The sequence below is a fragment of the Mirounga angustirostris genome, unplaced genomic scaffold (assembly GCF_029215605.1).
Source record: "Mirounga angustirostris isolate CCGP_5_RB_7025 unplaced genomic scaffold, mMirAng1.0.hap1 SCAF_14, whole genome shotgun sequence".
Lineage (NCBI taxonomy): Eukaryota > Metazoa > Chordata > Mammalia > Carnivora > Phocidae > Mirounga > Mirounga angustirostris.
The window spans coordinates 66,274,938-66,299,091 of record NW_026991722.1 but is presented as its reverse complement, the minus strand read 5'-3'; the positions used below and the strand labels follow the sequence as shown (position 1 = coordinate 66,299,091).

General features: G+C 43.3%; 1 protein-coding gene across 5 annotated transcripts in view; it reads left to right on the top strand.

Moving 5' to 3' along the window:
• The window catches only part of SPECC1L (sperm antigen with calponin homology and coiled-coil domains 1 like), a 144,184-nt gene that overhangs the window by 8,580 nt on the left and 111,450 nt on the right, over positions 1-24,154 (top strand). Inside the window, exon 1 of one of the 5 annotated variants that reach the window (XM_045887233.2) lies at positions 2,953-3,087. The exons of the other annotated variants lie outside the window; for them this stretch is intronic. The gene's annotated coding sequence lies outside the window, so the exon portion shown is untranslated. Of the gene's footprint in view, positions 1-2,952; positions 3,088-24,154 lie in introns of those variants that run through there. 5 annotated transcript variants of the gene reach the window in all.

Sequence of the window (24,154 nt, the reverse complement as noted above, 5' to 3'; positions counted from 1 at the left end):
GGTCATGATCCCAGGGTGCTGGGCTAGAGCCCTGCGTCGGGCTCCCTGCTCAGCAGAGTCTGCTTCTCTCTTTCTCTCTCCCTCTGCCTCTCCCCCTGTTCATGCTTGCACACACACTCTCTCAAACAAATAAATAGAATCTTAAAAAAAAAAAAAAAAGCGGGGGATACCCATACAAACTTGTAGCAGGCTGAATAATGGCTCCCAAAACTATGAGGTACTAAACCGTGGAACTTGTAAATGTTACCTTATTTGGAAAAAGGGTCTTTGCAGATATGATAAATAAGGATTTATTGGGGTTTATCCTGGATTATCCGGATGGATTCTAAATGCTGTCACAAGTGTCTTCATGGAAAAGGATCAGAGGGAGATTCACACACACACACACACACACACACACACACACACACAAGAAGGCCATAGACAGAGGCAGAGATTGGAGTGATGCAGCCATAAGCAAAGGATCCCCAAGGAATGCAGGCAGCCAGCAGATGTTAGACGCAGGCAATGGATTCTCCCCTGGAGAATTTGGAGGAAGCTTAGAGCCACCAATGCCTCAAAGTCTGATTTCTAGCCTCCTGATTTAGGAGATAATACATTTCTGTTGTTTTAAGGCACCAAGGTTGCGGTAATCTGTTCCAGCAGCTCTAGAAAACCAATACAGTATGATTCCATTTATTGAAAAGCTCAAAATCAGTCCATATCAATTCTGAATTAGATGTCAGAATGGTGGTTAACTTTGATAAAGATGCAGTGATGAGGAGTGGGTAATGGGAAACTGCTAAAGTTCTTTTTTTTAAGCTTCACTTTTTGACATTTCATTGAGTTGCACATTTATTTCGTGTTCTTTAATATAAAAAGGTATCCACCTGGGTGGCTCAGTCAGTTAAGCGTCTGCCTTTGGCTCAGGTCATGATCTCAGGGTCCCGGGATGGAGCCCCCAGTCCAGCTCCCTGCTCAGCAGGGAGTCTGCTTCTCTCTCTCCCTCTGACCACCCCCTCCCCGCTCATCCTCTCTCTCTCTCTCAAATGAATAAATAAGAAATCTTTTTTAAAAAGTATGTTTTAACAGCATGTGTGGCTTGTCAGTGTAAGTGGGGGTGATGGCAGGTCCCTGGAACCAGACAGTTTTCTCCTGTTTCTGCCATTTGCTGGCTTGGGCAAGTGACATAACCTCTTTGAGCCTCAATTTTGTCTTTTATACAGTTCTTAGAGGGCTGTTGTGAGGACCTAAGTCATGTTGAGCCCTTTCTGAATTGTAAATGCCCAAACAAAAGCAACATTAATGTCCCTCACATTTACCAGGCATTTCCTGGGCACTGAGCAGAGTGCTAGATCTTCATCATGCATTATCCCATTTATTTCCCTACAACAACCCATAACAGCACCCATTTTGTAGATTAAAAAAACAGAAACACAAAGACAGACAGCTAGTAAGTGATGAAGCCAGGACCATCACCTTAGTCCTACACCAAGGTTGAATGATTATCTCCAGAGTACTAAAACATTATCTATTCTGGTTTTAAAAAGGAAAATATAGGTCAGCATGTGTAGTAGCCTACCATTTATGTTAAAAAAAAAAAAAAGAGAGAAGCAGAATAACTTATCTGTTTATTTTTCATATTTGTTTATATTCATAAAGTATCTCTAGAAGGATATCAAGAAACTGAATACAGTTAGTTGCATTTGGGAAGAGGAACTACATGAATGGATGCCTTCTGAAATAAAATTAAAACAAAAAATTATAAGGAATTATACGAACAACCTCATGCCAATGATTTTGAAAACATCAGTATATAGCCAGTTTCCTGCAAAAATAGAGCTTAGCAAAGATGATACAGGGAGAAGTAGAAATTCTGTTTTGGGGTGTCTGGTTGGCTCAGCCGGTAGAGCATGTGACTCCTGATCTCAGGGTAACGAGTTCAAGCCCCACGTTGGGCATAGAGCCTACTCAAAAAAAAAAAAAAAAAAAAAAATCTATCTAAATCTAGAACCATTAAAGAAATGGAATGCTTAGTTTAAAATCTGCATCCTATCCCCTCAAAAGTCTCAAATCAGAGAAAACCAAAGAAAAACACCAGGCCTGGATAATTTTATAGGCAAACATTGAAAAGAAAGATCCTCTTATAACATAATCTCCCAGATAAAGAAGAAAACAGAAGCCTCCTTCACTCATTGTGATTTGATTATAAATTTAATCCCAAACCAGACATCAACAGTACAAGAAAGTAAAAGGAAAGGCCAAAATCACTTACGGACATATATGCAAAAATGCTAAATAAAATATTAGCGAATAGTCCAGCAATGTATTAAAAATTTATCAATTCCAATTTTTCTTTTTTTCTGGGAAACTAAGATGATGTAATAAAAATGTATTAATGTAGTTCAAACTATCTAAGGAAAAAACCTGTATGACAACTGTGACCTAACAGAACTTCCTTAACTTGATAAAGGATATTTAGCCTCCTGTTTTTGATGGATCACTTGTTTAGTGTCTGTGTTCCCTGCCGCACGGGGAGCGCCAGGAGGGCAGGGCTTGCGTGTTTTTACCACCACTGTCTAGCTCGTCGCCTACCACCGTCTTTGGCACACTGTAAATACGTGCTGCATGAAAGGTGGACCTTTGGCTGAGGTCAGGTTTTGGGAAGAGGAAGCTCTACACTCATCACCCCAGCCCGTCGAACACAGCATTCAGGAGCACCCCCCTCCGCAGCTCTAGCGCAAACCCCAACGCGTCCGTACAGGCTGCCGGGGCCTTTTTTTGTGGCTTGCCGGGGGACAGGGCGCCTGCGCTACCCAGAGATGGGAGGGACGCGAGCGGAGTGGGCGGGGCGGTAGGCGCCTGCGCGGCGGCGGGATGTAGGCGGGGCCTTGCGGCGCCTGCGCAATCAGTGGCCGCTGAGTGGGGCGGGACAAGGGCGGGCCGAGGGCGGGGGCCGCGAAGGAGGCAGGGCGGGCCGGGGGAACGGCGGCGCGGGGTTGGCTGCTGCCCTGAGGCTGGACTCAACGGATTCGGGCCGCGCCACCGGGCGAGCTCGCCGCCCGGCCCCATCCCGGAGCCAGCGAGCGAGCGAGGCGGCGCCGCGCGGTAAGAGCCAGGGCCGGGTCCCCTCAGTGTGCGCTGGCGGGCCTGTCCATCTTCTCAGCGTCGCCCGCGCGGCCGGGCCCAGGCGGCCCCGCAGACCCCAGCGGGCCCGCGCCTGCGCCGTCCCCCGCCGGGGGCCCCCCCCAGCCCGTCCCGCGCCTGCGCCGTCCCCGTCCGCCGACCCCCGGGTTCGCCGGCCGCTCCTGGCTGGCGTTGCGGCCCAGGTGGTTGTGGGCCACCTAGCCTGCTGGTCCCTCTTAGCCAAGGGGCTGAGCGTGACCCTCGCGGTTTGCTTTCCCCGCGCCCCAGAAGAGGCTGCGGCCGGCGTCCCATAGCCCTGGCCCCTTGGTCCCCTTCCCCCGGCGGAGACATCGCTGCGCGGGGCTCCAAGGACGCGGCTCGGGGAGCAGGGCCGCGGGCGGCGGACCCCAGGCCTCCTGCGGTCTCTTCTTCCGCCGGGGCACGCGCCCCCACCCTGGCCCCGCGCAGAGGGGAGGTCATCATTAAGGGAGCGGAATGTCGTTTTTTTCTTGAGACCTGGTTAATTGCATCAGGTTGGATATGAAATAATCTGGTGTTTTGTTGAGGGAATTTTGCATTTCCTTCAATCTGGTAATTGTGTGGCATAAGTGGTTATATTTTAAGACGACATAGTTCATTGTTGGGCACCTCTCTTGGAGATGACTAGAAAATAAATTAGTTTCCACGTAGTTTCAACCTATTTACAAGACCAAGTAAGAATTCCTGTGATCATTCAAATGTAGAGAGCTTTGATTTGTTGATGCCCTTGATAATTTGCCGGCAAGTACGGAAGGGTCCAGGAAAAATTCCCATAAATTCGCTGCCCTGTATTGATTACAGGGAAAAATGTGTTGTAAAAAGAGCATCTCAAGCCATTGATAATGTTTTCTAAGTTTGTTGCAACAGATTCAGGAAACTAAAAAATGCTGTAGAGCCCAACAGCGTTTGCTGTCAGCCAGGAGGATGTATCTTGAGATGAAATCAGAGCTTTGTAGACATCAGCAGACATCAGCATAACACGTGTAGGTTTTGAAATAGTCAAATCAATACCGACAGGTATATCTGTAAGGAGAAGTAGGGTATTGATTTGGGGAAAATCTTTTTCGGTAAAGAAATAGCTAACTCATCCAGTTATTTTTTTTTCCTCTTTAAAAATGTCTTCTTTCCCCCTAGGATTTACTCTATACCAAGCAGAGTCTTTAAAGACTCAGCAACTTTAGGTAGCTGAGAATGTTTCTTAATAGCCTGCGTATACTCTAGGTATGTAGGGATTTTCTTGACATTCATTTTCAGTAAGAAAGTGAATATTGTGCCATAGAAAAGCTTTAAACTTGAATTTTTAGGGTGTGTATCTACATTGTGTTGTCTTGGGATGGGATTTCTGTGAAGCAGAGGTTCTCTTTATAACCGATTTGATACAGTACATCTTTAATTTCACATGACTCAGCTGATAGTATTGTTCGGTTCGAAATTACTACCAGGGTTGGGTTTTCATAATACATAAGACTTGCCATATAACCATATACATATTTATTTTTTTATTTTTAATTTTTAAAGATGTATTTATTTGAGAGCTCGCATGGGTGTGTGCGCGTGCCCATGAGTGGGGAGAGGGGCAGAGGGAGATCTCAAGCAGACTCTGCACTGAGCGTGGAGTGGGCCTCCATCCCAGGACCCTGAGATCACAACCCCAGCCAGAATCAAGAGTGGGATGCCCAACCAACTGAACCACCCAGGTTCCTCAAACCACATGGTGCCCATAAATCACATGGCTAACTTGTACTTAGTATTAGGAAAACCGTCCAGCTCGGTAGAGGTCTGGTGACAGTATCGGCAGGCTAGAGTTACTCTCTTGGTGTTATAGCTTTGGGCAAATCAGTTTTCCTTTCTGGACCTTCCTTTCCCTATCTGTAAAGTGTGCAGGGTGGGGGAGGAGGGAAGAGATGGAAACAAGCTCCAGTTGCCACTTTTAACACTTAATGGATCCTTGTCTACAGAGTCCTCTTCCGTTTGTAGTAGAACTGGGTCTTCTCATCAGTTTCATGACATTGTTTGTGGTCCCTCCACAAAGACAGGGAGTGAGGCCATCATAAAACTGGTGAGAACAAATCTGGGAGACTCTTGGTCAGACCCCTGACAGGGATTGTTGAATGGGCCTCAGTGTATACAGAAAAACAAGGACAATGTGAGGGAGTTTTTCATTAAACTAAATTTATTCAATGAAAGGACTGCCCTTTGTAAAAAAAAGATATGTCATTTTCTTGGTGTTGAAATTAAGAATCTTTTTTGAAATGATGTTGATAGTAAATGGTGGTATATGGTGATTATAAATGGCAAATACAAGGTTGGTTATCTTAACACAATAAGATATTTTTAGAAATAAAGAGAGACTAAAATCTTTGTTTTGCTATTGTCATTAGGGAGTTTAGGAAAAAGTTCCTGGGGCTTTTGGTGCTAAGAAGACTAAAATACAGATTTTTTTTTTTTTTTAAGATTGTATTTATTTGACATAGACACAGCGAGAGAGGAAACACAAGCAGGGGGAGTGAGAGAGGGAGAAGCAGGCTTCCCACTGAGCTGGGAGCCCCATGTGGGGCAATCCCAGGACCCTGGGTTCATGACCTGAGCCAAAGGCAGACGCTTAACGACTGAGCCACCCAGGCACCCCTAGATTATTTTTTAAGAGTAAATATGAGTTGACTTTGTGGCCATCTGTCCAAATCCACAGGCAACTGGGAAAATTGATTAAATTTGCTTGGTATTAAAGATGTTACTATTCGGATTATTCTTTCCTACTGGATATAAAATGTCAGGATATTTTTGTGTGTGTGCTTGTGCCAACAAAATAAGCCTAGGCAGGGAAATTCCTCCTGGTGGTTGGAATTGTTATTGGTGAATAGACTAGCTGCTGAGGTAAAGAACCCCCATGGGGTTTCTCTCTCAGCTCAGAAATCTTTTAGTATTGTGGCCTCAGTCTTTTGCTGTGCAACAACATGACCATGGAGAAATTAGGCTTACAGACTGTATTTCAGATATGCTGAGGGGAAGAAGTGGCAATGGTTTGTTCCAAAGTGAATGTAGCAGGTGATCTTTGTGTCTGTGAAGTCTTTAAAATTCATCCTGGTCTGCTGTTAATAACATACGATTTAAAGTTATTGTAAACCTTTTTTTTTGTACTCACAAAACTATAATATATCAAAATGTATCAAACATTTTAAAAGTGTCTTGAGTTAAAATGAATAATGCAGTCTAATTCTTTGTAATACTAATTTCTGTACTTAAAGGACTGATTGCTCTCAGCTACCTCTAAGTTTTCAGTTTTCAAAGAATAATTGGGTAACTCCCAAAAGGAAATTTGTCCACTAGAAAAGAGTGCAGATCTGTTAACAGTGTTTTTCCCACATCGTTAGTGTAGTTCTTTTCTGGTTAAATCCAGGGGTTTGCTCCTGCCTCTGTCTTTCCAAAATATATCTGTTCATAGTCACCCCACATCCCACCACCAATTTTAAGTCCTTCAACGGCTCCCACTGTCTTCATAATCAGATTTACTAATCCTTATCTTGGTATCCAGGATGCTTCATCACTGGGCTCTGGCCTCCATTCTCATCCCCCCACCCCCCTTTTTTTGGTGCTTGACTGAGTTTTGCTGAACCCCTCTTGGTCCCTTAACTCTCTCCAGTCTCCATGTCTCCTTCTGCTGGAATGTTCTTCCCTCACTTCATCCCATTATCACCTTCATACTCAGCTTAGATATTACCTTGCCTTGAAGGCATCCCTTGACCTATCTCCTGCATACTTGTCCAGCTCCTTGTCTAGTGAGGATTTGGTGCCCTGTGTTTTGTCTGTTCCCTCCATTAGCCAGTGACGTCACAGCGCGTAGCAGAGTGTGTGGTTTGACCAAAGGTTGTTGTATCTGTTGGGTGCATTATGTGCTAGGCATGTCAGCACCACCAAGGAAGTAGAAGTCACCTTAAGTCCTTGCCCATAAGAGTTTTACTCCAGATGTGTTTGACCTCTTCAGCTGTGAGACACCTCCCAGTTGTACACACCAATTTGCAGAGTTTTTTTAGTTGTATCTTAGTGTCTAACTCAAATCTTATTTCTTGAAGGAGGGACTGTCTCTCATATGTGTTTTATAAACCAGGTGGGCATTATCTTTGTTCCCAGCTCTGGAAGGAATACGCATTTGTTCTGTATTGCTTCCCTCATTCCCCTTGGGTACCTTCCACCTTGGCTTTTTTGTTTTTGTTTTAATATGATGTGTTTGGACAGTAAAAGTATCATCTTTGTTAAGAAACAAAGATATTAAATTGCAAGGTTGTCTGTTGTGCATACAGCCTAGGGAAAACAGAAATGATAAAGGGAGGGATACCTGGCTGGCTCAGTGGGGAGAGCATTTGACTCTTGATCTCAGGGTTCTGAGTTTGAGCCCCATGTTGGGTGTAGAGATTACTTAAAAATAAAATATTTTTCTTTTCTTTTTTTTTTTTTAAAGACGTGTTTATTTTCTAGAGGAGCTCGTGTGTGCACCTGTATGCATGTGAGCGGGATGCGGGGCAGAGAGAGAAATTTCAAGCAGACTCCCCGCTGAACATGGATTCCCTTCTCGGGGCTCGATAACACCACCCGTGAGATCATGACCCAAGCCAAAACCAAGGGTTGGATGGATGCTTAACCAACGTAGTCACCCAGGTGCCCCCAAAATAAAATGTTAAAAAAAATGATAAAGGGGAAAGATAGTTTGTTTCTTATAAAAAGGCCCCATATTATACTTCTTTTCTAAAGAACTGAGGTTATACAAAGAAAAATAAAAAAGACCCTGGCTAAGGGCGCCTGAGTGGCTCAGTCAGTTAAGCATCTGCCTTGGGCTCAGGTCACCTGGGATCGAGTCCCACATTGGGCCCTCCGCTCAGCGGGGTGTCTGCTTCTCCCTCTCCCTCTGCCTGCTTCTCCCTCTCCCTCTGCCTGCTTCTCCCTCTGCTTGTGCTCGCTCTCTCTCAAATAAATAAATAAAACCTTAAAAAAAATAAAATAAAAAGACCTGGTTAAGCTTAGGAAAGAGGCATGCAGAAAACCTGGCAGCACTGTTAAGATTTGTGAAGAAATACTGGTTAAAAATTAAAGTTGTCCATTTCTTCCTTTCTCCCTTCTCATATTCTTGGGAAAAATCCCAAGTCAGCCATTTTCCAATCGTACCTTTTCTACTCAGAATTCCCGAGGCAGTCCATTGGGGCTGCTTTTTTTCCAGAACAGTCACAATTGGACACTTTCTCCCAAGAGATGCCCCTTTTCTCCTACGTAGGAGACAGCCAGTGTCCTGAGTCCCACTCCCTCTTTCCCTGGAAGCTTCTTGTTTTGGTTTGGTTTTATCCTCAAGGATTCTTGAGCAGGACCTATTGGATTTTCTTCTTGCACACTTTTCTTTTTTTAAACTTTAGTGGGTTTGAGCCAGTCTTAAATCTTCTCTCCCATGTTCGTTCTTGTTCTCCCTCTCTGGCAGTCTGTGTTTTCTGCAGATTCCATTGAATCCTTACAGTTAACTAGGTCTGCTGTGTCTCCCCCGTTACCAGTTACCTGCAGCTTTTCAACCCTAGCTCTCTCCTTTTTTTTCTCCATGCTCACCTCATTGCAGGCTTATTCAGCCTTGCCCAGTCCCCCCCATGCAAGGCCTCCAGCCTTGCATTTTTTTTAGTCTGTTTTTTTATCTCCTCCTTGCCTTAAGCCTTGGCCCCCTCCTCCCTCCCATATTCCATTCTTCATCATTCATGTATTCATTTGAATACACGAATACCTGAGTGCCTGTATTCAGTTGAATACAAGACTGATGTATTCATGTATTCGATCATGTATTCATTTGCAAACATGTATGCTTTTAAAAAATAACAGGCTTATTGAGATGTAATTTATATACCATAAAGTTCACCCTTTTTTTTTTAAAGATTTTATTTTTATTTATTTATTTGAGACAGAGAGAATGAGAGAGACAGAGAGCACATGAGAGGGGGGAGGGTCAGAGGGAGAAGCAGGCTCCCTGCCGAGCAGGGAGCCCCATGCGGGACTCGATCCCGGGACTCCAGGATCATGACCTGAGCCGAAGGCAGTCGCCCCACCAACTGAGCCACCCAGGTGCCCCTTTTTTTTTTTTTTTAAAGATTTTATTTATGTATTTGACAGAGAGAGAGAGAGACAGTGAGAGAGGGAACACAAGCAGGGGGAGAGGGAGAGGGAGAAGCAGGCTTCCCGTGGAGCAGGGAACCCGATGCGGGGCTCGATCCCAGGACCCTGGGATCATGACCTGAGCCGAAGGCAGACGCTTAATGACTGAGCCACCCAGGCACCCCTGGGCGCCCTTTTTTTTTTAAAGATTTTATTTTTATTTATTTATTTGAGACAGAATGAGAGAGACAGAGAGCACATGAGAGGGGGGAGGGTCAGAGGGAGAAGCAAGGTTCACCCTTTTTGAAGTGTACACTTCAGTGGTTTTAAGTATATCCATGAAGTTGTGCATTGATCACCACTCTCTAATTCCAGAACATTTTCATTACCTCACAAAGAAGCCTTGTTCTGATTAATAGTCACTCCCCATTCTCCACTCCCTCCAGCCCCTGGACATCCCTAATCTACTCTGTCTCTGTAAATTTGCCTGTTCTGGATATTTCATAGAAATGGAATCATACAATTTGTGTTCATTTTGTCTTTCTTTCATTTAGCATGATCTTTTTAAGGATTGTCCATTGTAGCATTTATTAGTACTTCATTTCTTTTATGGCCAAATAATAGTTTATACTTTGTTGATGGACATTTGGGTTTTTTCCACTTCTGGTGATTATGAATAATGCTGCTGTGAACATTCAGGTACAGGTTTCTTTGTGGATGAATATTTTCAGTTCTGTTGGGTGTGTACCTCAGAGTGGAATTGCTGGGTCACACGGTAGCTGTGTTAAACTTTGAGGAACCACCAAACTGTTTTCCAAAGTTGCATCATTTTACATTCCCACTAGCAGTGTATGAGGGTTTCAGATTCTCCACCTCCTCATCGATGTAAGGTTTTCGGAGTATACTTTAAAAAAAATGGGGGGGGGGCGCGCCTGGGTGGCTCAGTCGTGAAGCGTCTGCCTTCGGCTCAGGTCATGGTCCCAGGGTCCTGGGATCGAGCCCCACATCAGGCTCCCTGCTCGGCGGAAAGCCTGCTTCTCCCTCTCCCACTCCCCCTGCTTGTGTTCCCTCTGTCGCTGTGTCTCTCTCTGTCAAATAAATAAATAAAATCTTAAAAAAAAAAAAAAAATTAAAAATGGGATTTTTTTTTTAATATTTCTTGTTTTCTTCACTTAATACTTCCATTAAATTCCATTAAATCAGCTGGCATCACTGACTCATTGTGATTAATGGTTTCATAGTGGTATTCCGTAGTAAAAATACACCATTTAGTTATTCAGTTCATCAGATAGGTACTTATTTATTTAGTTAGTTTAATTTAGTTTTCTTAAGTAAACCCTGTGCCCAACGTGGGACTCTAACTCATAACCCCAAGATCAAGAATCATAAGCTTTACTGACTGAGCCAGCCAGGTGCCCCAAGTCAGCAGATATTTATTATGTGGCTCTTAAGTGCCAGGCATGGTTCTAGGTTCTGGGCAACAGCATTGAACAAAACAAAATCCTCTGCATTCGTAGAATTTACTTTCTGGTAGGGGAGTAGGTGAGAAGTCAGGAAATAAGTAATATAGATAGGGTTTTACCAGTGCAGTTTGAGTCTGTGGCAGCTTTCTGAGTAGTGTATATGAAGTACTAAAGGCTAGAGATTACTCTAGATGTTACAAGCTACTGTAAGTCTGTATTAGTATTAATCACTTGCAGGTGAAAGTAGAAACATTTTCATAAAGAAAAAAATAGAAAACAACCAGCTGGTAAGTGTGGATATGGAGTTTTTCTGGGGATAAACTGATGAGCCTGAAAGGTTTTGGTAGCAAAGTTTGCTTTTGTTTTCTTTCTTTATTTTTTTTAAAGTTGGTTCCTAACTCGGGGCTCGAACTCACGACCCTGAGATGAAGACCTGAGCTGAGATCAAGAGTCAGAAGCTTAACCTATTGAGCCACCCAGGCACCCCGAAGTTTGCATATTTATAAATTGTATCCCAGCCCTCTTATTCTAGTGATCAGTTAATAGACACCCTTGACCAAAAGCCAGGTAAGGTATATGTGTTAGTAGGTTTTTTTTTTTTTTTTTTAAGATTTTATTTATTTATTTGAGAGAAAGAGAGAGAGCATGAGAGGGGGGAGGGTCAGAGGGAGAAGCAGACTCCCCGCTGAGCAGGGAGCCCGATGCGGGACTCGATCCCGGGACTCCAGGATCATGACCTGAGCCGAAGGCAGTTGCTTAACCAACTGAGCCACCCAGGCGCCCCATTTTTTTTTTTTTAAAGATTTTATTTATTTATTTGAGAGAGGGAGAGTGCACACACAAGCAGGGGAGGGGAGAGGGAGAAGCAGACTCCCTGCGGAGCAGGCAGCCCGATGCAGGACTTGATCCTAGCACCCTGGGATCACGACCTGAGCCTAAGGTAGATGGTTAACTGACTGAGCCACCCAGGCGTCCCGTGTTAGTAGTTTTTGATGGATGCAGCCCAGAGTACTTTTGGGTGACATGGCAAAACTTCCAGGCCCATAGAAATCTTACTTTCTTTCTGAACTTCTTGTGTTTATTACATTGCCCTTTGAATTAATGAGGTTGTCCCTACAGTAAGGCCTACTCTAAATTATTCATGCTGATGCTTAGGGAAAATAATCTGGGTCTTTTAGAGTGGTTAGGCCTAGAGGGGAAAATGATGTCCATCCCCACAAGGGCAGATTTGTATTGATAAGCAGCCTGGTTGGGCCTGCACTAACCTCTCTTGGTTGGCTCTAGAAGTAATGCAGTTAAAATAAACATTTCTGTTTTGATTTTGTTTTTTTATATTGGACTTGGAAATGAAGTTAGAAATGCACCCTTTAGACACATACTCAACCTTCCTGTTACCTATCCAGTTCAAAGGCTTGCTTGGCCAGACCCAGCTCGATCATGATGGAATGCAAATCGTTTATAAATAACCAGAATTTCGTTGTAATGAATAAAATGTTTTGCAAAAAAAAAAGTTTTTTCGCATTTCAGTTACTAGCGTTCCTTTTTTTTTTTTTTTAAAGATTTTATTTATTTGACAGAGACACAGCGACAGAGGGAACACAAGCAGGGAGGGGGAGTGGGAGAGGGAGAAGCAGATCTCCCGCTGAGCAGGGAGCCTGATGCAGGGCTCGATTCCAGGACCCCGGGACCATGACCCTCATGAGCCAAAGGCAGACGCTTAACGACTGAGCCACCCAGGCGCCCTGCATTCCTTGTTTTTAAATTAAAAAAAAAAAAAGCAACCTGGAAGTTTATGTTAAAGTTGTATTTCTGAAGGTCTAGTATAGAATATAAATGTCCGTCAGGAAGCTGTCTAGCTGTACTGGGATTTTTAATCACTTCCTCTCCTGCCTCTGACTCCCTCTGCCATCACACCTGTGCTTAGTTGTGTTGGGTTCCAAAATTTTATTTATAAAACTAATACATAAGCTTTATGAAGTCTATGTTAATAGTACTGTGGAATCTAATGAGCATCTATAACAGCGGAGCTGAAAAAGCACATATTTCATGTGTACCTTTCATTAAATATGGTCCTCTCACAACACATCTTGAGGTAGTTAGCACGACTGTTATTTTCCTTATTTTTATAAATGAGGAAATAAGGTTAAGAGTACAGAGTTAACCAGTGGCCAAGCTTGGATTTGAGCCTTGGTTTCTGACTAAAAGTCTTATGTCCTTTTCACTATAATATGCTACCTTTCAACTAGAATGCATTTGTCATAAGGCTGAAGGAACTACAGTGCTATTTAACGACTGAGCCACCCAGGTGCCCCAGGAACTACAGTGCTATTTAGCCTGGAGAATGGAAGCCTTAGGTGGGCATTGTTTCTCTTGTAATTGAAATAGTTGAAGGAATTTATTTTGTGTTGCTTTGGCAGGTATTCTGGTAAGTGGCAGTTCCAATTGCACTGACATTTGGCTGCATAAACTGCCCAAGAATTGAAGGAGCTGCCCCTTTCAAGTTACTACCTAGTAACAAAGGCTGTGGGGTGTCAAAGGATGATGGGTAGAGGATTAAACTTGACCTGTTTTACTAAAGTCCTCTCTCTTGCTCCCCTTCTTTGCATCCTCCCTTTACATCCTTTGAGCTCTTAGCTGGGCCTCCTCTCTTCTCTTTCTTGCCTTTTTCCTTAAGCCACTCAGAGGCAAGTTTTAAATGTGAGATCGTCTCTAGATAAAATTTAATGATAATTCTGTTTGATTGGTTCATTTTTCTCACATTTGGAATATATCCTCATTCCTTCCATATTATTTTATTTTACTTTATTTCTTTTAAAAAAGAATCTATTTTGGGGGCGCCTGGGTGGCTCAGTTGGTTAAGCATCCCACTCGTGATTTTGGCTTAGGTCATGATCTCAGGGACATGAAATCAAGCCCTCCATCAGGCTCTGTGCTCAGCTTCTTTCCCTCTCCTTCTCCCCCTCTCCCAATTTGCGCATGTGCGTGCACTCTCTCTCAAATTAAAACAAAATTAAATCTTAAAAAAAAGATTCTATTTTTAAGTAATCTCTACACCCAGCATGGGGCTTGAACCCACAAACCCCAAGATCACGAGTCACATGCTCCACCGACTAAGCCAGCCAGGCATCCCTCCTTCCATATTATTTTAAATAAGTGACAGTGAAGTGTGAATTTGGAATTTATAATTTTTTCTAATAGTATTCCTAGAGGGATTTTTTTTTTAACTGGAAATGAAAATTGAAGACTGTATACCGGGATGGTAGGCTAAGGAGAGGTTTATTATGTAAGTATGAGATTCTGTAATGAAAGGCTAATTCAGTATTTACTTTCTCACCCAAGGTTTATATCCTTGGAGATAAGCACCCAAGGTTCTTACTCTATTTGTTCCCAGTTGCATGTGATTGTGCAAAATTTTGTATAGAGAAAGCTACATAGGTGCTGCGTTTGCCTGGCCAAAGGAGTTACACACTACAAATGGGCAGAGAGGGTGGTAAGCAGTGGTAGGTTTTGTGTTGATGTGAGTGACTTCTGAGAAAGGATCATTAGAATTCTCAGTCACTGCACATCTTTGAAAGTGGTTTCGGAGGTTAGTGAGGTCAAGAAGAAAAAGACCTGTTACCTCTCAGACAGCTGATGAATTTTTCCATAGCAGTTACTGGTTTGTCTTTGTCTACAAAATTTTTTTAATCCTTTTTTTTTTTAAGATTTTAAAAAAAAATTATTTATTTGACAGAGAGACAGTGAGAGTGGGAACACAACCAGGGGGAGTATGAGAGGGAGAAGCAGACTTCCTGATGAGCAGGGAGCCTGATGCGGGCTCGATCCCAGGACCCTGGGATCATGACCTGAGCCGAAGGCAGATGCTCAATGACTGAGCCACCCAGGTGCCCCTTGTCTACGAAGTTTAAAAAAAAATTTTGTCAGAAGTCCAGACTTGAGGTATTTGTTCAGTGATTAAGTCTGTGCCATGCTGTGTTAGAAGCTTGGCAGATTTCAGATGGTGGGGGTAGCTGAGCTGAAAAAGAAGTTGCTTCAGGAGAGAAGCAAGTGAGTAAGTCAGCTAGGAGAATTCTTTCCACAGAAGTACCATACAATGCTTTTTAAAATAACTGAACGTATCGCACTGGTGTCTGGAGCCTTTAGAGATGAACCATTGTGAATATCTGATATCTAGCTAACTGAGGTTAGTGTAGGAACTTCCCATTTCCACTGATGTCTGATGATAAATTGGCCCTCCTAGCCCCTACTGGAAGGCTCTTAAAGAGCAAGGAGGAGGACCCAACTACTTTTAAGGCAGTTCATTTGGCGTAGGGGCATTTCTGATCATTAGCTGTCCCAGAATCTCCCTCTTGAAAACTTTTACTCACTAGTCCTATTCCTGCTTTCTGGATCTTTTCAAATTTGAAAACAGCCATATATTTTAAACAATCTACTGAGTTGAGGGGCGCATGGGTGGCTCAGTTGTTAAGCATTTTCCTTCGGCTCAGGTCATGGTCCCCCGGGTCCTGGGATCGAGCCCCACATTGGGCTCCCTGCTTGGCAGGAAGCCTACTTTTCCCTCTCCCCCTCCCCCTGCTTGTGTTCCCTCTGTCGCTGTGTCTCTCTCTGTCAAATAAATAAATAAAATCTTTAAAAAACAAACAAACAAAAATCTACTGAGTTGAGTCTTTTTTTTTTTTTTTGAAGATTTTATTTATTTATTTAACAGAGAGAGAGAGAGAGAGAGAGTACAAGCAGGGGGGGTGGGAGAGGGAGAAGCAGGCTTCCCGCTGATCAGGGAGCCCGATGTGGGGCTCAATCCCAGGACCCTGAGATCAGGACCTGAGCTGAAGGCCGACGCTCAACGAGTATGCCATCCAGGTGCCCTGAAAGTCTCTCTTCTTTGACTTGTTTCCAGAGCCCTATATTAGAATTTGAAGACTTCCATTTTCTAAGTTGGGGATAAGATGCTGTGATGTTTGTACGGGAATCTATTATTCTTAATATCTGCTACTAGTAACCTTTTGCTGAAATTCAGAGTTTGCTAACATCATGTAGTAGTGTTGTGAAATTTTACTTTTTAAAAAATTGGAATAAAACCTTAGAAAGAAACATATTTTACATGTTCTGTTTTCTTTTTCAAAATTTTATTTATTTGAGAGTGAGAACGCACACGAGATGGGGGGGGGTGCACGGAGAGGGAGAAGCAGACTTCCTGCTTGATCCCAGGACCCCGGGATCCCGACCTGAGCCGAAGGCAGACGCTTAACTGACTGAGCCACCTAGGAGCCCCTCTGTTTTCTTATTATCTGATTGGTTATGTTATATTGAAATTCTGACATGTGATTGCGCTTTAATGCTTGAACTTGCAATACATTACTCATGCAGTGAAGAAAAACAGTATGATCCTAAATTGGCAACAGCAAAATCAGTGTATTTGAATTAATAGGGTGTATCTCAGCATTTTAACAAGGAAGTGTGGACCATGACATTTTGAACTCAGAAGGAAGTGCTTTCCCGCTGTTTTTCTCTTTTTCTTCCTACATCCTTATCCTACCACTGAGTGAACAGAAGTTCTACACTGTTAAAGGATGTCTTATAACAGCAGTGAACTGTGTAATAGGTGGTTCACTGGCCTGTCTAGAAAGAGTTTACTGGGGGCGCCTGGGTGGCTCAGTTGGTTAAGCGACTGCCTTTGGCTCAGGTCATGATCCTGGAGTCCCTGGATCGAGTCCCGCATCGGGCTCCCTGCTCGGCAGGGAGCCTGCTTCTCCCTCTGACCCTCCCCCTCTCATGTGCTCTCTCTCTCTCATTCTCTCTGTCTCAAATAAATAAATAAAATCTTAAAAAAAAAAAAAAAGAGTTTACTGGGATTTACTCATGGCACACATGTCCTTTTCAGCAGTGGTTCAGGCTGTTCACCTCATAACTTTGATTTTTGCCTGTTTTTCGGGTGTTGGTTCCATCCTCTGTATAGTTAAAGGATATCTTTAAGGTACTTACCTTGCCTTGTCTCATAAATGGGCATTTGCATCCTCAGTGAGGCCTTGGGGAGCAGTCTGTATACAACTGCCATCTGAGGTTGTGTTGGGAAGTGCTGGAAGAGTTAAACTCTAAGTGCTGGGGTGCCTCATGAAGAAGGGGAGCCCACGTGTGAGTGTTGGTATTGGTGCCCTAGGGTCTCTGAACTAGGCCCCGAGGGGAATCGAGCTGTGCTTGTCCTTTGAGATTGGCTTTGAAGGGGGAGAGTCATTTTCAGTGAATGGATTTTGGAGTTGGGGGAAGAACACACCAGTTGGTGAGAGCTGCACGAACCAGTGCGGTTTCGTGAAAGAGAAACAGACCTGCTGCTCTAACTTAGGCTGTTTGGAGAGGAGTCCCAGAGAGTGGTTTTGGAGTTGTAGGTCAGGCTGTTTTGTGGAGGACTGAGGTTAAGCAAGGGGATTCGGACTTTTAATATTCATGCTGAGTATAACACAAGCCTTCTACCCGTCTTTCTTGCCATGGTTCCCTTTGTATATTATTTCTTGTGTTCTTTTTTTTTTTTTTTTTAAGATTTTATTTATTTATTTGATAGAGAGAGACAGCGAGAGAGGGAACACAAGCAGGGGGACTGGTAGAGGGAGAACCAGGCCTCCCGCTGAGCAGGGAGCCCGATGTGGGGCTCGATCCCAGGACCCTGGGATCATGACCTGAGCCGAAGGCAGACGCTTAACGACTGAGCCACCCAGGCGCCCCTATTTCTTGTGTTCTTTTGCTCCCTTACCTACAGCTGCCTCTCCTTTTCTCCTTCCCGGAGGGGCTGCGTGCCAGGCCTGAGGTCGCCAGAGAAAATACGGGTGCCCGATTACATTTGAATTTGAGATAAACAGCAATTTTTTTTTTAGTCTGTGCATCAAACATTGCCTAGACAAAACAGTGTGAGGTGAGTGCTGTGGTGGAAGTACCAGATGTCATTTGAGCTGAATCTTGACACGACATGTGAGCTGCTGTTTCCCAGGCAAGAAAATGGTAAGGGGCTCTTAGGGGTAGGGAGCGGTAGCAGTAGAAGTGTGGGTATTCAAAAGAGCGTGGCTTTGTGTGTAAAATGGGGAACCAGGTGGGGAAGGTGGGTAGGAGCTGGGGTCTGGAGAGACGTGTGTTGGTCACCGGGGCGTTTGGTCTGAGGCAGGCAGTGGGGCGTTACCCGACGGGAGAGGCAGGGTGGGCTTTGTGCTTCCGGGTGGAGAAACAGTTGTGGGGCGGGAGCATTGCAGGCGGGGACAACGTCAGGAGGCTGTGGTGCTTGTCAGGCTGTATGTTTCCCCTGACACAGAAAGAGGCCGGGGCAGGGCTGGCAGGGCTGGAGAGGCAGGACTGCTGTAAGCCATACCTACTTTTGGTTGCCAAGACACGTCCCTCCATGGTTAAATGTCTCCGAACATAGAACACACCAGAGGCCCTCTGTAGTCTCACTGTACAGGCCACCCCTTGATATAAAGAAAGACAGTCCAGGGAGTTACCCAGTTGTGGTGGAGAGGTGTGGGCTTTGGAGTCAGACCTGCTCAGATCCCTGCTGTCACATTTGCCAGCTGTGAAGGCTCAGGTTATCCTTTTTACACTGGACTTGGTAATCATACCCATCTCCTTAGATGAAGGAGGATTGAATGAAACGATACGTGTGAAATTTCCAGCATAGCGCTTGGCATATAGTTGGCCCACAGGTTTTACTTTTCCTTCTTTACCTCTTGCCAGTGAGGTTTCAGAGGGATGGGAGAATGGTGGAGTTTGGCCATCAGGTTGTCAGTTTCTGCCAGGCAGCAAGGGGACTGCAGAAGGAGGTGCAGGTAAGCAGTGAGGCCCTGTGGCTCCTTCTCACATTTCATTCTGGGAGATCAGAGACAGCCCTTATTTGAGCTATCTGTCCTTTCCTAGGAAATGTGGATGGAAACCCAGGGGAGTAATAGGCCTGTGGCAGAGACATTCCTTTCCTGTCAGCCAATTCTGTTGAGTTGGCTTTTTCAGCTCAACAGAATGTCTGTGCGGATATGGCCCTGTGTATGGTAAAGTACAGAAAGATGGAGATCTTCCCTTCCTCCCAGGCTTAAACCAATCCCTGTACACCAAGGTTTCTAAGTCTTGGCACTATTGATATTTTGAGTCATATAGTTCTTTGTTGAAATGGGCTGTTCTGTGCATTATAGGATGTTTCGACCGTCCCTGGCCTCTACACACACGATGTCAGTAGCACCCCATCGTGATAACCAGAAATGTCTACAAACAGTGCCAGTGGTCCCTGAGGGGGCAAAATTACCCACTGTTGAGACCATGACCTTATACTCAGCCATAAGGAAAAAGGACTCCTCAGTATTTTTCTTATTAATTTTCATTTTATCTAACCAGTGAAATGCTTTTTGAAAAGGATTTCATTTTTATTCAGCCGAATTCAAATTCGAATCTTTTTTTTTTTAAGAAGGGAGTGCAGGGGAGGGGCAGAGGGAGAGGAGGGGGAGAGAGAATCTTAAGTAGTCACCCAGGCGCCCCATCTAATCTATTTTAACTTGTTTTTTTTTTATTTTTTAAAGATTTCATTTATTTATTAGAGAGAGAGATAGTGAGAGCAGGAACACAAGCAGTGGGAGTGGGAGAGGGAGAAGCAGGCTTCCCGCTGAGCAGGGAGCCCAATGTGGGGCTCGATCCCAGGACCCTGGGATCATGACCTGAGCCGAAGGCAGATGCTTAACTAACTGAGACACTCAGGTGCCCCTTAACTTGTCTTTCTAAAAAGACTTCCTTTATGCTGTTGACAAAACAATTCTCTAAAGTTTTGTTTTTTTTAGTTGAACAGTTAGGAACTTTTAATTTTTTTTTAAATGAGTTCTTCAGTGTAATTCATATATAACAAAATGCTTCCATTTTAAGTGTACAGTGTAATGGGGTTTGAAAATGTATTCGGCCATATAAGCAGCGCCTCAGTCCAGATACAGAGTATTTCATAACCCCCGAAAGTTCTCTTATATCTTGTTCAGTTAACTTCCCCTCCTTCCACCCCCAGGCAACCACTGATCTGCTTTCTGTCACTGTAGAAAAGTTTGCATTTTGTAGAATTTCATATAAATGGAATGTATCAGGCTTCTTTTTTTCTTTCTAAAGATTTTTTATTATTTGAGAGAGAGCAAGGGAGAAGGACAGAGGGAGAGGAAGAGAGAATCTCCAGCAGACTCCCTGCTGAGCGGGGAGCCCAGCTCGATCTCATGATCCTGAGATCACAACCTGAGCCGAAATCAAGAGTCATGCTTAATGGACTGAGCCACCCAGACACCCCTCTGGTTTCTTTCATTTAATATAATGCTTTTGAGTTTCAGCATGGAAAAAAGACTCCACACTGAGCAGGGAGCCCAACACGGGGGCTTGATCCCAGGACCCTGGGATTAGGATCTGAGCCAGAGGCAGACACTTAACCAGCTGAGCCACCCAGGTGCCCCCCCTTCAAGCTATTTATTTATTCAATTTACTTTTTGTTTTTATTAACCTATAATGTATTATTTGTTTCAGGGGTATAGGTCTGTGATTCTTCAGTCTTACACAATTCACAGCGCTCACCATAGCACATACCCTCCCCAGTGTCCATCACCCAGCCATCCCATCCCTCCCACCCACCTCCACTCCAGCAACCCTCAGTTTGTTTCCTGAGATTAAGAGTCTCTTATTGCTTGTCTCCCTCTCTGGTTTCATCTTGTTTCATTTTTCTCTCCCTCCCCCTGTGATCCTCTGTCTTGTTTCTCAAATTCCTCATATCAATGAGATCATACGATAATTGTCTTTCTCTGATTGGCTTATTTCGCCTTTAAGTTTATTTTTAAAGGATTTTTTTACACTGTTATATTTGAACGAGTAGTGAAATGCAAAAAAAATATTTCATTTTGTATTTTGGATCAGAGTTCGTTATAAATGTAAAAATATACCAAATTGGTGTTTTTAATTAAAAATATGGCCGACGGTTTATTTTATGAATATAGCATTGTGCAGTTGTGTAACTGCCTGCCAAAACTCTGAGCATAAAGCCGTGGCTTGAAGGGGTCCTGAATAAACATTTTCTTTTTGTAAATATTCACAAACCTTGGCTGAGGAGGGAATGGCCAGAAAAGACTCAAAATTTCTTGCAGTCTGGGAGTTTGAACTTCGGGAACCAATTTGTTTTGGACTAAATCTGGAAAAATCATTTGTGTACTGTAGCCAGAAATTCTTTTAGGCTGTCCTTTTCCAGCCTTGTCACTTGTCTGGAATGTTAAGTATTGTCAGTTTAACGGCCTTTCAGCAGCTTATATTAAAAAGAGAGATCTCCAGAAATGGATCTGAAGAGGTCTTGGTATAAGATTAGGTTTTTTGAAAAGAGAGAGAGGCAAACCAAGAACAGAGGCTTAACTATAGACAACAAAGTGATGGTTACCAGAAGGAAGGTGGGGGGTGGGGAGGGTGGGTTCAATAGGTGATGGGGATTGAGGAGTGCACTTGTGATGAGCACTGGGTGATGTATGGAAGTGTTGAATCACTTTATTGTACACCTGAAGCTAATATTACACTAACTGGAATTTAAATAAAACTTAAAAAACCTAAAAAATATTTTTTTTTGTTATTTGGAAAGCAGTAAGAAGAAGACTTATGGTTCTAAGTTTGAAAAATCCAGGGAGCCTCTAGTTTCTAAAGATTTCCTTGTGTTAAATCTTGTAGCGTAGTAGAAATAATAAATTAATACTAGTGGACTTCTCTCTGGCCAAAACCAAATGGACATAGAGTTGTGCTTTTGAATTTTTGTTGCTGATAATTAACTCCTTTTTCTTAGCATCCTATCAGTAGCTGTGGCTTAGTGGGAGGAGCTCAGACTTTGGGCAAGCTGTTTACCTCCCTAACCCCAGTTTCTTCTTCCTTTCCAGCCACGTAGGGTGATGATGCTGATCTGGTGCAGCACTGGCCTTTCTCCCTGGCAGGCTGACTGTCTCTAAGCAGCTTGCTCATAATTTAAACAAAAACAACACCGGCAAAGTGTCTCTACCTCCTCATGACTGTCTCCCCTTAACAAAGCCAAAGTTTTGAAAAGGTCTTTATCTTTCATCTCCTGCTCAATTTTTTATCTCATTCCACTGCAGTCTGACTTGGCCCCTGACCTTCCTCTTGGGGCTGTTAGCCCTGCTCACCATCAGCTCCTTATTGCTAACTTCAGTATCCACTTGGGCATGGCTGGTCAGTGTGGCCTTTCTCCTGTTGATGTTCCCTTCACAGAGCATGGCCAGATGGAAAGGAGGAAGCTGGGAGGGAAAGTGGCGGGCGGGGGGGGGATCGAAGAGGTAGCTGTTTTTTCCTCCTTCTGTGACCATGGGGGTGTTTAAGAGTGGTACACCCCTTGGTAAGGAGAGGACACTGAGGCGAAGTTCCTTCCTTCTCAGGGCTGGAGGTGGAACTGAAGAAGAAGAGATGGATCTGAATGCCACCTTTCCACCTCAATAAGTCATAATGTGGATCACTGATTTCTGGAAACAATACCATAACAGGACAAACTACCATATTAAATGTGCACTTTAGTTGATAATCACACCGTGATTTTAGGCATGAAATAAAGTCAGTGTCAGGGCACCCAGCTGGCTCAGTGGGAAGACCATGTGACTCTTGATCTCAAGGTTGTGAGGTCGTGAGTTTGAGCCCCAAGTTGGGTGTGGAGATTACTTAAATAAATAAACTTTAAAAAAATTGGTATTAAAAATGAGAAGGTACTGTTTTACCATAAAAATAAGCATTTGAAAATTGTCAGCTGCTTAGTAACCATTGAAGTATTTTGGGCACTAATGGACTTTTGTATGTGGATCCAGACTAAGTAGAGAATTGTACATCCAAAGGCATTTCTCCTCGGCTTCTCTCCTTCCTCTCCCTGTTTCCTGCATCTCTCATACACACCCACTTGCACGTGGGCAGGGTTTTGACATGACAGGGCTCAGGCCTTTCCTTTGAGTAAACCTTGACTTTTTCAATGGAGTCTCGCTCCAGGTCTGTAAAATGTGTACATTTAAATGCACGTTTCTGATTCTGTGTCATAATTCACAAAAGAAGGGTTAGAAACATGTATGTGTCGAAGAATTCACTATTGGATCAGTCTGTTGCATTAGGATTTATCTAATTAAAACATTTCTTACTGAATTTCTTCCGTGTTCTGTTTGGTTTTTGTAGCCCACATGCTTTTATCAGATTGGTTTTTGGTTTTGATTCATTTAGGAACGTGTAGTTACTGACTCCAGTCTGGCTAGTTTTCTGAATTTCAGTTTTCTCTTGACTGTGTGATTCCTTCTCAATGTTTTAAGTCTGTTCTTATTTTACATTTTATTTTATTTTTATTTATTTATTTATTACTTATTTTTAAAGATTTTATTTATTTATTTGACAGGGAGAGACACAGCGAGAGAGGGAACACAAGCAGGGGGAGAGGGAGAGGGAGGAGAAGGCTTCCCGCTGAGCAGGGAGCCCGATGCGGGTCTCGATCCAAGGATCCTGGGATCATGACCTGAGCCAAAGGCAGACGCTTAACGACTGAGCCACCCAGGCGCCCTTTATTTTACATTTTAATATAATCCCTACATTTCAGATATGGAGCTTGTGAAATAAAAGAGAAATGTATCTAGATTGTTTGGGTTGAAACCCTTTTTGGATTTTTGGTGGGATATTGAATGGCATAAAAAATTATACCTAATCAGCAGTTTCTTTTTTAAAAGTAGTTTTGATTCCTGGTTCTGAATGGTATAAAATATGAAATAGAATTTTTGAATTTCTGAAAGATCCTAATCCATCCTCCTTGCCTTCTGAACAAGGCTCACAGAGTTAGCATGACTTATCAAGGTCATGCAGACTTGTCAGGCTTGTGACCACAATCCAGGTTTCTTGATTATCATTCCAGTGAACTCCCTAGCATATATTTTCAGTATTTCCTGATATATAATTTTCAGTGGGAAAGAACCAGAAGCAAGTGTTGTTTGTTGACATCTATGCGCAGTAGTATATAATTTAATGTAAGTAGTGAGTATAAACAGTCTTTAGTCATTCCTTATAAAGGGTTTCTCTTACAAAGTGTCTTTGAATTGCTGCTTTTATTTTAATAAGGCATTAGTCATACTTGGGGCATGCAGTGTGTTTTTCTCTATGTTATGATAGCTCACATTTATCCCATCTTTACTGTGGGCTGTCACCCTGCCAGGCAGTTTAGGTTCATTACTTCATTTAATCCTCTCAACATCCTTATAAGGGAGGTAGCATTAGCAGCCCATTTTACCTATGGGGAAACTGAGATTTCAGAGAGGTTGAGTAACTTGCCCAGGGATACATTTGTTTGTGCAAGATAGGGCAGTCTCTGGGATAGTGGCTGTTTTAAAGAAGCATGGTAAATTTAAGAATATCAATTAAATAACAAAATTAAATAGTTTTAAATAGCA